Consider the following 11,377-nt stretch of genomic DNA (forward strand, 5'->3'; position numbering starts at 1 on the left):
ACTACTCTCACTGACATACCAGCCCCACATGTCATATTCTTCTTTATCTTCCTGTGACCCCATTTTCTTTTTCTTCCCATGCTAATCTTCTTCATGTCCCAGAAAAGATTGATCCCAACCGGGATCACAGACTACTCTCACTGACATACCAGCCCCACATGTCATATTCTTCTTTATCTTCCGGTGACCCCTTTTTTTTTCTTCCCATGCTAATCTTCTTCGTGTCCCTGATCAATCAAGCCATGCTCACGTGCTAGTGCGTGATTGTACATGAATCGATAAAGTCGTCATTGTACATGAATCTCCAACCGTCCCCCACGAGTCCCCTCAGGACAACTTTTTGGGCACCGGCGGAAAAAAATGCCCCAGTCGTACTCTAGGGTATTGTTTTGTGCCGGATTTGTCTCAAAAATCATCCAGCGATCCCACCCGAAACCCAGCCTACCGGGGGGGCGTCTGGGGGCGCCGGCGCTATCTTTTGCATGCGAAAACCCCACAAGTCAGTCTCTTTCCTCACTCTTTCTCCTCTTTTCCTCACACCCGCCGTGGAACAGTCCTTCCCAACGCGCCCAACCACGAATGCCAGCACCTCCACGGCCGTGTACCGACGCCGGCAGCCACGTCGAAGAAGTCGGCCACGCGCGCGTCGGGGTCGCCAGCGCGCTGGCGCAGTTCGGCCTCGAGCCTGGCGAGCACGGCGTCGGCGAGCAGCGCGTCCCCCGCGCCTGCCCCGCAGCGCGTCTCCAGCCCGTGCAGCTCGACAGACTGCATCCCTCCCGGAGGAGCACGCCAGCCCGTGCAGTTCTCCGCGACCTCCGTGCGCCGCATGGCTGCACTGGCTGCAGTCTTCACGACCATTCTCCGGCGCCGAGCTCGACTACATCGCGTCGCTGGACCCTTTCAAGGACGCCGAGATGCTCCGGGAAGAGTTGCCATCCCTGATGATCCGCGAGTTCTCGTCGACGGAGCCCCGCGCCGCGGCCACATCCTTCTCCTCCGGCGGGGCAGGGGCGACGCCCGTCACCATCAACCACGCCTCCCGCAAGTGAGCTGAGATGGACTAGGAATTAGTAGTAAATTTTCGTTTTTCAATTTCAGAGGGCAGGCTTCAGCCTGTTAAAGCATGCCCAGTAGAATCGCCACTGGTTCTGACTACACGTATAAATTCAAGGTTTAAAATAGACTTTAGTCCATGCATAAACTCTCCTTTCCTCTGATACTTTTCATGGAAGAAAAAAAAGGCAGTATCCTGCCAAGCATCATCCGTGGGTGTTTATTGGCTTCCATGGTGAGAGTAAGTCAACTCAGTGTCTCCTAAAGCTTCACATGACATAACTTAGGATAAATGATGATATAATCATTCCACGATAAATAAAATTAAGAGTTGCGCTACTCAATTAAAAAATGATAATAAAACCATTTGAATATGTTGGCCAAAAGGACCATGCTAATATGCATCTTGTGGCTTTTCCTAATTATATAGAGTTCATCGTTTGGTCCCAGTTAGTCAATCAATAAACCCCGAACAATAACTTACCGCAGCACAATGTCCATTAGCTCTTGCACATCCCTTTGCCTGGTGGACTTCAAACTCTGAGTCATGGTCAGCCTAGCAACCATAACGAGTCTTCTTTTGATCACAGGGTATCAACAAACTTTTTTAGGAAACCTTGTCATGAGGGAAGGGTCCTCCTGCGATTTCATAAAGAATAGAGATAGCCCAATTTATAAGGAAAATTAGGCCAAAAATTAGGCAAACACGATTTATTAAGAGACAATCATGTAAAAAAACCACAAAGAGAGGAAAAGGAAACTAGAACAACAATGCCGACATTGTCGAAGCATGACCTCCACCGCCAACATGCCCTCAACCTGAAGAGAAGCCTGTGGGTTCTCCGGAGATGCCCTCAAGAAGGAAACGATACCCATGGGCACCGTTGCCATTGAAATCATCCCTTGTCAAAGTCTTAAACATTTTTGCCTGGAGCCACCGAAAACCTCCACCCCCTCGCCTAACCTTGAGAAAAGGTCATCCATGATATAAACCACCATGACAAGTCTAAGAACCGACCAACCTTGTTCTAGTGGAGAGGAGGAACCCTTCAACAACTGCTCGAAAAGAGAGAGCACCAACGTGTCATTATCGCTAGTACCCATCGAGCCCATTGAGAACAATGTTTTTGTCCAGGGCCCTACGCCCCTCTACTTGCTCGAGTCCAGGGAAGGGGACTAGCCGTTGCCCGCACCGCACCTGCAATAGCAGACCGCCCACGCCGCACACATCGCCCCTCGAGGCGCCGAATGGTCCACCAGTTGCTACCGCGGGATTCCCTCACCGCCAGAGGCTAGACAAGAGGAGCAAGTCCCGTTGTCATCAGCTCCGCCCGGGTTTCACCCGGTTGAGTGACGGCGAGCGAAGAGGCGAGGTAGAGGGGCGGGGAGGGAGGACAGAGCCGCCGCCACCCGTGTCGTCTAGGGAAGGGAGTGACGCCGACATTTAAGATCCAAGGTATCAAATCACAAATACACATTCCCCCAAAAAATTAACATAAGCAATCCCCAAAAATACAGGGGGTGTTTGGTTTCAGGGACTTTTTTAGGTTGGGACTAAAAAAAGTCCCTAAAAGTCTCTAGCAAACCAAACAAGGGGAACTTTTTTAGAACATTTTACTAAAAATCCTTAAAAGCACCTCCTTAAACGTCTTATTCAAAAAGTCCTAGGACTGGAAAAAAGTCCTGTGACTAGAAAACCAAACACCACCACAATCACACAACACACGCACGCCCCTCCCACTCTCGGAATCCCCCCCCACTTTCACCTGTTCCTCCCACAGCCAGCTCCATCCCTTCCCTCCCACACGAGCGAGACGCGAGACATGGCTAGGGTTTTCGTCAGCGCTGCCGCCCTCGCCGTCGCCGCCGGCCGCGCCGTCGCCCGCACGGCCTCTCGAGCGGGCAAAGGGCCTCTTCTCATGGGCGGCGGCATCATCACTGCCTACGTGTACCGCGAGCACCTCCGCCGCCTGGCCCGCCGTCTCTTCGCCTCTACTCGCGGGCCACATGGAGCTTGGTGGTGAGTCGTCCTTCGATTTCTGTCCTTCTGGTTCGGTTGCGATAGCTTCTGCTGACACGGATCTACAGGACCAAGGCGAGCCGCGCGGACAACAAGGGGGCGCGGAAGGTCCAGCAGGCGGCGCACCGCCGCTTCTACACAAAGAAGTTCGGGCCGGCCCCCCGCTGAATATCAGGTTCGATTTGTTTCCCGATCGTGTGTTCCGGGCTGGTGCGGCTTGGGGTCTAGACGTGATCAATTGATTGAGTGGGTATGGATGTTGGAGGTGATTTGCACGTGCGTGTGGTTTAGATTCGAGACAGCAACGTTTTAGGACTTTTGCCAAATTCGGCTGTAGTCAAACCAATAAGGAATGAATTCTGGTCGGCCTGCCCACTGCAATAGGCAACAGCTTACCAACCTTCCTATATGTCAATCTCACACCTTTTTTTAACCCAAAATGGATTTTGTGAAATGTGTAGTCAAGTATGCAATTCAATCGACCGGTACATTAGATTTTAGATTTTCGTGATTTGGTCGTATAGTGCATAAAGCCTTGACAAGAGATGGTGTATTGCTGTGCATCTCTGCTTGCTTTCACTTGAAACTGCAGGATTTTGTGTGGGCAGCATGGTGTTGTTCTGCCTACTGTTGCTGAGAGCGGTCCTGCATAATTGATATCATGGAGGATGGGACATGTCTTGCTTTAAGATGTTCTGATGCAGTGCAAAACCTGCCCTCCATGTACAACTTAATGTGTTACCTTTTCTTGAGTACAAGCTCTACTGTTTACATAATGCATTCTTGTATTTAGGAACGGAGAGAGTATGAATACATGTTTTCACAATTTTCTCAAACTTGGGTATGGATTTATCTAAAGTTTCAGTTATGGGCTATATTTGACATGAGATCAGAGCTTGCATTCTTCTTTGTCGTGACAGCAAGCGTACAGTTTTGAGATCTTGACTGTACAATAGTGATACGAAGTAGGATATTTTCTGTTCACCAGGTGGCCTGTGGTGGCTGATGGTGGTGATAAAGATGGTTTGTGAATCTATTAGTACTGTCGAATCTTCTTGTTTGAGACGGCTTGTAGTCAAATCCTGCTTTTGAGTTACGGTGCAATCAGATGCAGCGTAATTGGGTAGCGGGCCAGTGTAATTTCGTTTGCTTGTGCTGGGCCTGGGCGTGACGCTCCTGGCCTGGAGCCTCCTTTGGTCTGCAATATCTTCTCTGTTCCTTTTCCTAGACCAGTAAATGCATCTTCTGAAAGTGGGTGGCATCAAGCTTCTAGTCACTATTTGCTTCGCTAACCTTGCCATTCAACTCCGGTCGATCACAACTCCCTGTCATGCTCAAACTATTACTGTGATTGGTCATGTTCATGGATATGGTGTCATATAATCACGCATATCTAATAGGCTCAGTCCTAGTACTAACTACTAAGTATATATGGTGTCATATAGTCACGCATGTCTTAGACGACCTGTGAGCGCTTCCTCAAATATCTGTGGTGGGGTTATTAAATAGCTGTTCTTCAAATATCTGTGGTGGGGTTATTAAATATTTCCAGTTAGTCTCGCTCATGTTTATTTTTCTGACAGTCGACTCATTAAATTCTTTGGTCCATATCCAACCGGTGAGACCCATCAAAATCAATACGACAGTAAATTCTTTAACAACTGTGAAGGCTGCACCAGCAAATGAGATCAAGTCTTTAGACCGTGAATTCTCTGTTGGTCGGTCTGCCTGTAAATACACCAGACCTGAAAGATTTAGTGGGGAAATCTATGAGATCAGGTTAAGTTACCATTACATCTAAAAAATGAACATGTAAATACAACAGATAATTTTTTTTAATTCAGTCTCACCGACATAAAAACAACTTCAATAATTAACTAACCTGTGAATCCATCCATTGGTCTCTCTGAAGTCTCTCTGAAATCTGAACCATTAGCCTTCATCATTGCAATCAGTTGAAGGGTTCCTCCCTTTTGTTTGCTGTATCTTGTTGCATCATACAATTTGATACTTCTTCTATTTCTGAACATACTTGTGATATTTGGTGAAAAGCAGCTACATGTGATATTTGGTGAAAAGACAAGCCAGTGATGAATCAACCTAATCTGTATTTGTACCAAGTTTTAAATTGATGTGAATCTTTTTCTATATGAATAAGGCCTCCTTTGGTTCATAGGATAGGAATATTATAGGAATTAACCATAGGAAGTGAGATGACATGTATCTCAATTCCTATAGGGAAAGAGATGTCACTTGATCCATAGGATAGGAACTTTTCCATTACATCTAGGCTATTTTTTTTCTTTGAAATGTGATGGATTGGTTCCTATCCTACATAGGAATATGAATTCATTAGTACAAGCCAAAGAGCTCCAAAATTATTTTTCCTACAAAATTCCTCTAAACTAAATGTTTTCACAATTTTTCTCAAACTTTGGTAAGGATTGTTTGTGACGTTTCATTTATGGGCTATATTTTGCATTCTTGTGATGGCATCAAGATCTATGTATGATATTTGCTGAGTTGGAGAAAAAAAGAAGAGAGAACGCTTCTCAATGTGCGACACAGAATGTACTGTACTTGCCGCATACGTTTCTGGTTTACATATGTTGCAGATGAACTTGATCTCAGTCCCTAAACATTTGCATATGTTTCTGATTTGTGCAATGTACAATACAAAGTTACTGAACAACTCGACGCTGTAAATTCTTTGCTATGTTTTTCTCCTCTGTTCATTGTCCAAAGTTACTGAACAACTTGTTCTTATAAATTCTCTGCAGGCTACCGGAGAAGGGCATATGCAAATGGACATAGTAGCGGACAAATGGGTGGTTACAAGTTGAGATAAATTTTGGGTTAAAAAACTTGTGGGTTTACTCGAATCCCTGCTATCATCTGATTATCACTGAATCTGAGACTTACGCCGTCGTCTATTGCTGTTGAATCAGTGGACAAATGTGGTGACTTTGATGACGCTGGGATGGAAATTTTTGCAATAGTAATCGAATTATGCCGTCATCTATTGCTGTTGAAATATGCTGTCAAAAGTTGTTTGGATGTCATTTGGCATTGACCTCTTTTTTGAGCTAGGGTATAATCAGTTGCAGTGTGATTGGGCAGTGGGCTAGTGCTATTTGGTTTGCGTTTGCTGGGCGTGACAGCTCCTGGCCTAGAGCCTCGTGATGCATACAGGACCGTGTTCGGTTACCCTCCAGTGGTAGCCCGGCCAGGACCTGTCACGGCAAGTGATTGGCTTGGAGGCGCTAGGTCCTAAGGTCCTGTACAATGCAAGGTGCTTGGAGTAGGTGCTTAGAGAAATAAATCAGTTTTTCTTTAAGCATCAGTGCTTATTTGTAGAGGGTAGACGCTTAATTAAGCATTTGTTCTGTAGAATAAGCATCTGTGTTTAAAAAAAGTTGGTTTATTTTACTAAGCATCTCTCATTGTACAAGGCCTAATTCGGCTTAGCTAGCAGCGACATCACAGTTGGCGTACTTGCTAGTTGAGCAGCTATGTCACCCTTCCTGACATGGGACAATTGTTTGATGGAGATCTTCCCCCGACGGATATGGTAACCGTCACAGAGTTAAAGAAGACGACGCCGGTCAAAATTAACACTAGATCATAGATTTGATCCGCATCAAACTGAGAAACGTTGTCAGGTAGTTCAAAAACAGAGAGAGAACGTCGTCGTCATGCCATATAAGACCCAATAATAAAAGGGGAATTTTTGTTTATGCCACTCTTAACTTCCAACCATTTTGCATCATAATTACCACTGTAGTTTAGCTGGAAGTAAGTTGCCTGAAAATTGAATTTGGCTATGGCGGCCGATGCAAGAGACTGCACAGGAGAACCACCGACAAACAATCTAACGACGAACGACCAAGTCGACATATGGCTCACGATCGCCATAATTTATGGAGGGCACTCGATAACCGACCGTGTTGCCTTCAAATATTGAGGCTGGGAGGGCCAATACGACACTTGCTCCAACCAAAACAACTAGCACGGTAGGTAAGTTTCAAGTTCTTCCTCCCGGCGTCCCACATGGGATTTGAAGTAGCCCAACCTTCCAAGCACCACCGGCGACGGGCATCCAACCAGTAATGCCACTCCATCGGGTTGCCATGGCCGGCCCGTTGCATGGCCGCCACGCGCGACATCATCTCATGGCTTGCGTATGAGCTGGTTGAGAGGAGTTGTGCGAGCAACCGTGATAGTCTGAGCAGTCGAGAAGCGCACGAGCAGCCCACGTCAACATTTCTCACTGGGGAACATGCCCTTTGACTGCTCGTCGTTTCCAGCCTACCCAAGTGCCTCCTTAATGGCACTCATAGCGGTGTATAAGGACACCGCCCTCCCCTATCTTGCTCCGATTCTCTTTGTGGCACCGCCCATTCTCATCTCGTCTGCTTCCAACCCCCGAACATCGTCTTCGATGGCACATCCGGAGAGTTGCCCCTCGTCTTTAGTTTTCGGGATGAGGAAGAGGAAGGCAGCACATGAACCCTCTATCCCCCCTTTGGGAGCAGATGGACCTTTCCTGGAGGAGGTTCCGCAAATGGACGCACAAATAGAGCTAGATTTGGGTCCCGTGCCTGCAGTTGCAGACGAAAGGCCGGCCTGGGCCACCACCGCCAAGGTGCATTTCCAAGCCATCAAGGTCCATTCCCGCATTCTACGTAGGTGGTGAGGGTGGCAGTGGTCATGGAGGTGGTCATGGCCGCAACTAGGCAGTCCATTTAAGAGTGGCACAAATTGAATGGTCAGAATGTAGATTTTCCATAGTAAAAAGGAAGACCGGGTATGAAATGGAAATCAAACAAAAAAGATTGCTCCACGGAGCATGTCAACTATGTGTTCGCCATATAGCATGATATTTAGAGTTGATCACTTTCAAATGCATGGCTAGATGAGAGCAGATCTCGACAGAGCTGGAGTAACTTCTATGACTTAAGGAATACAAGTAATTGAACTACCAAATAACCAGGTGGGAAATTGTACAGTGTGATCATAGCATGTGTACCTTTTTGTCGGCACTTCTCCATGTACAAATTGACGCGGGGCTACTCGGCAAAATTTTTCATCTTTATAGATCCATCACAAATATTGGGTGACCGACGGGCCAATGAGGAGCTCTACCGCTGCACAAAAGCTCAACATGCCAACGAACGGAAGCGAAGCTACACCCCATCCTTTATTTACCTTCAAAGGGATAACAAATGAGGACAAAGAGAGAGAACAAACCTAGATGAACTAGAATTCTATTAATCGGTTCCCCTTAATCGCTAGTTGGATACGTTCCTAATTTGATAAGATTGTCATGACTGTTTAGTGGACCAACCTTTCGAAATAAAAGGGATGGAGGAAAGACGAAAGGATAACATGACAAGGCACACATAATACATTTTCAGGTTAATAACTCATTGACAGAGATAAAATGCACGCAACAATGCTTATCGCGCTGAGGTCATATGAACTCGCTGTGGCTACACCAATGATTTCTTTCATACCTACAAACCCACTACATATACATTAATAATTAGAATTCCAACTCCTAAGTATCCTGAATGAGAAATTTCCCGTTTAAGATTATTGATCCATTGTGCCTGGTTTGGCACCTTTTTTTCAGGAATATGTAAAGCTTTTGTATCATTTCATTGATTTTTCTTTTGTGGGTATATCATTCCATTGATATGGGAAGAAGTTCAGCAGTTTACATGATGTAACTCGACTTTCTAATTTTTACCCACCTGCGCGGTCCTCACAAATGGTGCTCGCATGCATGTCAGTTCTGGTTCGTGATTAGGTGCCATGGTGCAAAGGTACCTTGTTTGGTGCTACGTGATATGTGACCTGGAGCAACACAACTTCGTTTGCCCGAACAAGCTAGCAACCGAGCCACCAATGAGCTGCCGTGATTTCTCCGGCAATTGCCACCGGCCACGCTGCTCTAATCCACATATAAGGGTCTAGTAAGAATACCATTTCTCAGTGGCGCATAACCGACGGTGCTGCAACTGCAAGTGCACCACACCGGCTACCGATGCTACGACCAGTGATGCGACATGCTGCAAGTCAGAGCTGCCAGTGCTGCAAGTGTACCATGTCGTCCATCGATGCTGCGATGGTTATGCAACACACTGCAAGGGCCGAGCAGGGAGATGCCACCGATGGTGCAACAGAGAAACGTGGTGATGCAAGTGGAATGCGCCGATGCTAAGCTTCTAGAGCATGATGAGTGCTGCTGCGAGAAGATGGTTGGTGCTGCTGCAAGGTACGGCATCGGTGTGAGCCAAGCTAGCGGGGGTGTGCAGATGTTGCGAGCGGGAGAAGCAGTCCTGCCAGTGTGGTGAGAGAGGACGACACAGAGCAGGAGGTGCGGGCGAGAAGGCACAAGGGGTCAGCGTCTCCCAAAAAACATATACCGGATGTTTTTGTCTCGACAAACAACATATCATGCATACTATAACTATTTTTGTCTACACACCATGAACCGGGGTACGAATTTACAACTGGGGCTCTAGCGCCCCAGGAAAGAGTCTGACTGTATGGTGCACATCCCCGTTTTGAAAAAAGAAACATGTTTCTGGAACAGCTCACAGTTACAATATGTATTTATCACTGCACCAAAATTAATATATAAATTATACTTATACTTATATATATGTAGATTGGAAGAAGGCAAGTATAGTGTTGGAGCGAAAATGAGCGGAATGAATAACACAACAACAACAAAAAAGAACTATTCACAGCTAGATTTGCTTTCATTTATCTGATTAGATATGGGATTAAACTTCTATAACATTACAGGTTCATGTTGTATCGAAGTCAGCAAATTCTGTCCAGTTTTTTAAAACTTGTGTTGTATTGGTGCACCAGGGTTGGGTGGCTTGGAATCGACGCAGACAAGCATGTAGAGATAACCAACAAACAGTTAAACACCATGGCGACAGATTAAAATCGAACAAACTAGCAAGCAAAATCTACAATCGGACAAGAATACAGCCAGGAACACGTGAACAAGCCGTGTTTATGCGTGACTATGAAATGGAGTAGCCTGTTCATAAGAAACAGAGCGGAGGAAATCTCTGAGAATCGCCACATAAAACAGAGGCAGTAGTGACAAACCTTTATTTATGCACCAAAAAGGGAACGACTGATCCTCGAGCAATTGCCGCGCCCCCTCCCGGGCCGAGAGAGATCTGCAGGATTGAAAGAGGAATTAGGAACAGAAAGAACGTGAAGATTAGCACGTCGTAACCATGCAAACACTTCCGGTGAGAAGTGGATCTGCCCGAGGGAAGATTACAGGGCATCACAGCGGATTCATCACGGCGGGGTCGTGGCTCCTACCTGCTTGAGAAGATCACGCGGAAATAGTCTAGGGTTCGTTCGTTCATGAGATCCGCATAGGACCTGGATGGAGCGAGAGGCAGAAGATAAGGGAAGGGGGGAAAGAGAAACGAGGCATTAAAAAACTGCCTGTACGTGAGCAGAACACGGCTCCAGCCGAAACCAGCGGCTGCAGATGGGTCCGGCCCCTTCGCTGGCTCATGTTGTCAGTGGCCACAGGGTACGTGCGTCGGTTGGTTCGTCTCGAGGCTTCGTTCCGACCGAGGAGCGATCTGAGATCTGACCCCGGATACCGGCACGGAAAGAAATTACCAGAGCCTGATGCAACCGAGTGCGCTTCTTGTGGAGGGGATCGGCGGTGGCAGCCAGGCAGGTCCCATCGGACCGTGGACATTTTCTCGTACTAGTGCGAGAGATATTTATTTGAAAAAAAAACTTGCAACGCGCTGCGCGCAGGTCTAAACCTGTTCAAAGTGCTATGCTCCGATTGTAAACTTGAAACGTCGCGTGACAAAAAGGTCACATCACTAGTAGAAAAAGAGGCTTCCATACGCCCCTATTAGTCCCTAAAATAATCGAACCGCGACCAAAGGGGTCTTTAGTCGCGGTTCGGGAGGAGACCCGCGACCAACTATCTGGGCCCAGCGCGCTCGGTCGACAGCTGGCGGACGGGAGGGGCTTTAGTCCCGGTTGGCCTGGCCAACCGGGACTAAAGGTCCTCAGGCTGGCCCGAAGGCCTTTAGTCGCGGTTGGCCAGGCCAACCGGGACTAAAGGCCCATCCCTATATATAGGACTCAGCTCACTTCACTTAGCCACAATTCAGAAAGGGGGTGGTCGGTTTGCTTTTGGTTCCTCCTATGCACACAAGGTGTTCGATGAAATGCCCGAGAGCATGAAACAAACATGATATGAAGTGTCCGAGCCACACTTGAGCTTTCTCATTT

At 47.1% G+C, this 11,377-nt stretch overlaps 1 long non-coding RNA gene across 2 annotated transcripts; it reads right to left on the reverse strand.

Moving 5' to 3' along the window:
* Window positions 1-1,372: 1,372 nt before the first annotated feature.
* LOC123182869 (uncharacterized) lies at window positions 1,373-10,777 on the reverse strand. Of its 2 annotated transcripts, none has more exons than XR_006492356.1 (4): window positions 10,433-10,759; window positions 10,208-10,281; window positions 8,103-8,281; window positions 1,373-1,692 (listed from the first exon to the last, which is right to left on the reverse strand). It is a non-coding gene; the product is annotated as an uncharacterized lncRNA (long non-coding RNA). The 2 variants fall into 2 exon arrangements; XR_006492355.1 differs by having other exon boundaries at window positions 1,665-4,818; window positions 4,956-8,281; window positions 10,433-10,777.
* Between the last annotated feature and the right edge of the window lie 600 nt (window positions 10,778-11,377).

Source organism: Triticum aestivum, chromosome 1D (assembly GCF_018294505.1).
Source record: "Triticum aestivum cultivar Chinese Spring chromosome 1D, IWGSC CS RefSeq v2.1, whole genome shotgun sequence".
Lineage (NCBI taxonomy): Eukaryota > Viridiplantae > Streptophyta > Magnoliopsida > Poales > Poaceae > Triticum > Triticum aestivum.